The sequence below is a fragment of the Pseudorca crassidens genome, chromosome X (assembly GCF_039906515.1).
Source record: "Pseudorca crassidens isolate mPseCra1 chromosome X, mPseCra1.hap1, whole genome shotgun sequence".
Classification (NCBI taxonomy): domain Eukaryota; kingdom Metazoa; phylum Chordata; class Mammalia; order Artiodactyla; family Delphinidae; genus Pseudorca; species Pseudorca crassidens.
In genome coordinates this window covers 124,853,747-124,859,335 of record NC_090317.1, presented here as the reverse complement: position 1 = coordinate 124,859,335, position 5,589 = coordinate 124,853,747, and positions in this window count along the sequence as shown.

The following is a 5,589-nucleotide window of genomic DNA, read 5'->3' as shown; positions in this document are numbered from 1 at the left end:
ACTGAGCCTGCGCTCTAGAGCCTGCGAGCCACAACTACTGAGCCCGTGTGCCACAGCTACTGAGCCCGCGCGCCTAGAGCCCGTGCTCCGCAGCAAGAGAAGTCACCGCAATGAGAAGCCCGTGCACCACAATGAAGAGTAGTCCCCGCTCGCTGCAACTAGAGAAAGCCTGCGTGCAGCAACGAAGACCCAAGGCAGCAATAAATTAATGAATGAATGAATCAGTGAATGATTTTTAAAAAAGCAACTGCTCCAGAATTGAAGGCCATAAATGAAAGGATGCACTGAGGGACTGGTACAATGGTGGAAAAAACCACGCTATGACCCATGCTAGGATCAAAGAAAAACTCACAGAAGCTTCCAGAGAGGGAAAGTGAAGAAAGAAAGAACCTCATACAAAAACTTCTTGACTGAAACAATGGAAGCTAGGAGTATATCAAACAGAGCCTTTAAAATGACAGAAAACGATTTCCAGTCAAGAATTCTACATCCAGCCAAGTTTGAATTTAAGTGTGAATGTACGCTCAAGACATTTTCAGACTTGTAGAACCACAAAAAATATATTTCCCAGGCCCCATTTCTCAGGAAGCTAGCGGAAGAAAGTCTCCCCCCAAATGAGGGAGCGAGTTCAAAAGAAAGAAAGAGGATGTGGTTCCAGGAAAATTCTAGAACTAGTGATAAAGGTGGGGCTAGTGACAGGAAGACTGGGCTTAAGAGAAAAGCAAATGTATTTTTAAACAATATTTTACATATACTGGAAATAACCAAGCAAATCCTCTGGAGCCGGGGAGTCTCAAGCTTTAAGTAAATCACTTGGGCGGCTTATTGAACCAGCACGAGCTTCCTGGGCAGAGCTCGCTCTGTATCCGTATTATTGAGAGATACAGAGGTTAATTAGGGAGAAAAAAGGAAGGGTTGAAAGTGGCTGTATCTGGGGAAGAAACACTGAAGCTGCAGGAGGGGGGGATTGGGGAGCACAGGGGCGTGCAGTGTAGGCAACTGCACAGATAAGCACTGTGGGCCCTGGCAGGAGAGTATTTGGCCCTTTAAACCAGGGGTCAGCAATTATGGCCGGCGAGCCAGCTGCCTATTCTTACAAACAAAGTTTTATTGGCACCTATTTTCTCTGGCCGCTTCCGCACCACAGGGGCAGAGTTAAGTAGCTGGGTTAGTTCCTGTGGCCCGCAGAGCCTTAAATATGCCCTATCTTGGCCTTTACAGAAAAATTTGCCAACCCCTGTTTTAAACCATCAGTGTTTAACTGATAAAAAGTAAAACTCAATTGAAAAAAAAAGCAAAACCAAAAGATGAATGACTGGAGAATCGTAACACGTTCGTGCTGGAAGAGATTACAGTACTTGGAACTGCGTTGGTTTCCAAGTGAGAAGACTTAGCTTCTGGGAGGCGAAACAGTTCATCCGGGGTCCGGGGTAGTGGGAAATCTAGGAGAATTCTCCAGGTCACTGATTCTCCTCTCAATCCATACCCACCGCCAGGCTGCTATCTCCCTCTAATCTATGGCTGTATTCAAGTGGCTCTCCATCTAAGTAAGTCATAAAAAGTTACTAAAGTAAGGTATTCATGAATTAAAATTAGCATGTGACTAGGGTTCACCAAGAGTTCTAATTTAGCATTCTACAATGAAAGCTGTGAACCGTACAGCTTGCACAGAGCTGAAATTCCCAAACTTTTCAGGAAGAATATTGATCTGAGCACACAATCAGTGTTGCCCTGAATGTGCTTTTCTTTGCTTTCCGTTGTAAAGTGTTACTCTAGCTTGTCAGTTACTTTGTCCACCCAAGTATATATATGCTGATGAGAGACCTATCATTTTCCCTGAGCGAGGTTTAAGGTGCCTAAGCTTGAGATTCCAAATAGGAATCACCCACTTGCTTTTTCCCCCAACTCTTGTCAATTTGTTTTTAGTTGAGATATAGTCATCCACGTGCTTTGTTATAAGCTAAATTGCTGTAACAAGTAGATGCAAAATGTAATGACTCCCACTCAGAGGAGTTTCTGATTCACAGAACACTTGAAGGGATAGGAGTTGAGGTGGGTGCAGTGTACGGGGTTAGTGGGGAGAAGGAACAGGGGGGCTTTCAGGGCCCCAGGCTGACGGCAGCTCCCCCATCTTCAACACTGGGCTTCCCAGCATGCTCTATCATCATCATTCCAGCCAGCAGGACGTGACGAAGGCCGTGGAGGAGTATTTGAGGTTCACTGTCGCTTCAGCTCAAGTTCCACTGGCTAGAACTCAGCCACGTGCCCGCACCTCACAGCAAAGGCCACTGGGAGATTTACAGGTATCTGAAAAAAAACAGGAAACCTCTGATGAACTTATTTTAAAACAATATTTTATATGCATTTTCAAATAACATGCTCAAACTGGTTTTTTTCCAACTTCCAAACACCTTTTCATATGTGGTCTGGCCAGGGCCCCGGGAAGGATTAGGTAGATTTTGGTGGTTTTCACCGTTCCTATGACTAAAGAGGAGGTTTATAGCCAAAAATGCTTATAAAGCAACATTCGCTTGTTATCACTTATGTCTTTTCTCCATTGAAAGTGGGAACGAGTCAGATGGGTGTCCTACAGGCCTCTTTTGTCCCACCGAACTGTATCAAAACCACTTTGAGTCATTGCTAGAGAAGAGCGGCTCCAATTTATAACTTGGGGGCTGAAAATTAGGGGGCGGGGATTTTAGTTGAGGCATAAAAAGGACGTAGTCTCCGCAAGGGGTCAGGCTTAGGGAGAGGGCCTACCTGACCTGAGGCTACAGAAACGGAAGCAGAAAAAGCCATATTCACCTGCGAGAACTGACAAGGAAAAGTCTAGGATGATGGGTGGAAATCCCTTTATCTTACATACCTACCAGAGTTCAGACCCGGAGACAATCCTAATCCCAGCTAAAGCGGCACCTTGGCCCCAGCCAGCGCACCTGATTGCCTCGGGTCGTACAGGCCTGTGGTTCCCTCCACTGATGGGTCAGCAGCATACCCACGTTTCCATCCTCGTTCTACCAGTCGCATCGTTGCCTGAAAGAAACTACGGATTGGGAAAAGGTAAAAACTCCCTTTCCTTGGTCTTGCATACATTGGCCTGGGATTGGCGTAATCCCCGTGGTCCACCGTTTAGTTTGCGCACTGTGCCGTTCTGATCACCAGGAGAGATGGAGCTCCCAGCAGAAGGAGCGGACGGGGAGGCACGCACCCAGGTGGGGTCTGGCTGTACCTCATGGGAGCAGAGCCCCCCAGACATACGGGGGAAAGGGGAGTCTAGAGGCATCAAAGATAAACTGCATTTCCCTTAAAACACCACCTAAGCCTGTCCCGTCCTCCCCTAGGGGCTATTGATTTGTTTCTGTAGTAACAATGCTCTGATTTACTGTGGGCTTTGGGCTTAAGGTTCTTGCCATCTAGTGGCGAAAGTAATAGCACATCTTCTCCCTTGAACATGCCGTTATTTGTGATCTGATTGTTGAAATGTGAGTTTTAAGTGACTTATGCAGAGCAGATGGTCAAAAATATTTGATGCAAACATGAAATGTAGTTCAACCAAAAGTTTCAAGGTGGTACATGGCACATGCAAGGAAAGGAAGGAAAACAGACATCAGAACAATTGATGGCTAAGCTCCTTGTCCAGTGTGTTGTGATCCAGTAGGGGTGTATCCCCTCAGAAATCCTCAGGCAGGGAAGCATCCTGAGTTATTCTGGTACCTTCATCATTGTTGTCATAGTCATCCATGCAAAAGGGACCAGTGACAGCTTTGCCTGGAGAAAGGGGGAGAAATGGACTGTGGCAGTGGGTTCTGACACTTGTCAAGCCACGTGGTGGGAGCTCGGGTGTGGCTGGAAGCTAAGTTTGCAGAGCAAACCTGTTCTTCTTTTTTTTTTTTTTTTTTAAACCTGTTCTTCTTCCCTGCTTGCCTGCACATTAACATCACCTGGGGGTCTTTAAAAAATTCCAAAGCCCAGGCTACATCCCAGACCAAGGAAATCTCCATCTCTGGGAGGGGTCCAGGCATCAGAATTTTTGAAATTCCCCCAGGGGTTCCCATGTGCAGGCACCCATAGGGACCACTAGCTGTGGGTACTTAGCCTGTAATTCCATGCAATGGTGTCTTATGTGAGTATGACACTTGCCTGTTTGCAAGAGCGCTCGGCATAGATTATCTCCTCTAATCCGTGTGCAGTAAGCACAGCCATCTCCTTGGCTGCTCCAAGTTTCCGTATAGGAGCCTCTTGTTTCCTTGACGCAGCACAAGTTGCTAGCAGACGTAGCACTGTGACGACTGAGAGTGTGAGGGTCTGAGTGGGATCTTGGATGTGTGAGTGGAAAGGGCAGAGGGCTCCACTCACAGAGCCAGAGCCACGCATTTCAATGGTCTTCATTTTAAGAAAATTGAATGTAGAAAAATATGTATTTTTCTTTTTTTAAAAATAAATTTATTTATTTTTGGCTGCATTGGGTCTTCGTTGCTGTGTGCGGGCTCTCTCTAGCTGTGGCGAGCTGGGGGCCACCCATCGCTGCTGCACCTGGGCCCCTCACTGTGGTGGCCTCTCCCGCTGCGGAGCATGGACTCCAGGTGCAGGGGCTTCAGTAGTTGTGGCACGTGGGCTCAGTAGTTGTGGCTCACAGGCTCTAGAACTCAGGCTCAGTAGTTGCGGCTCATGGGCCCAGCTGCTCCGCGGCACGTGGGATCTTCCCAGGCCAGGGCTCGAACCCGTGTCCCCTGCATTGGCAGGTGGACTCTCAACCACTGTGCCACCAGGGAAGCCCTCTTGCTTTCTTTTTAAAAATACTTTCTCTGAGGACATTTCTTTTTTTAAAAAAAAGCTTGTTTCAGCTCATCCATATTCAAAAGAACTTCATGCCTGTACTCTTAACATGAACAACTCAGCTAATGGAAAGATCTTGTTTATTCCCCTGAGCATCCACACTGACCCTTTCTCAACCTTCAGCGTCATTCTCGCCTTTATTTTTCTGTGCAAAGACTGATTCTCCTTATTTTCAAATACATGTTTGATCTCTTCGCAAATATATTATCAGTTTTGTGTTTCAAATGACCTTTGAAGTATGTTTATGTGTGAGCATAAGCCTCCTTCAGCTGGGGATCACCCGGCAATTCCTGGGAGAGAAGGGAAGGAACCTGTCTTGCTGCCTTGGATTGTCCGTCTTCGTGTATAACAGCTCATAAAATTGATGGATTAAGAACAGAGCAGCTGAGCTTTTCCAGCTTCTAGCCAGGTGGTCCTTTCACTTCTTCCTACAACCAGATCTTTAGTAAATGTCAAAACGCTTCTTTCAGAATCCTGAGTCTGGGGATCGGCCCTCATCCCGCCAGCGTTCCTCGGGGGAGTCACATACACTACTTTGCCTTCTTGGCTTCCTTTGCCCACCCGGAAGTTCTGAGCTGTTTTGGGTTTCAAATGTTCTCTTTGCTATTGGCTTTCTAACGTAGTTCTTCCAAATCCACTTGCTGTTTTTAATCTTGTATTAGTATGTTCAGTTTTCATCTTTCTGTGCTGCCCCAGATCCCTTTAGGAAGGGGGATAGACTAAACAAGCATATGAATTGGAAATATGCATTTA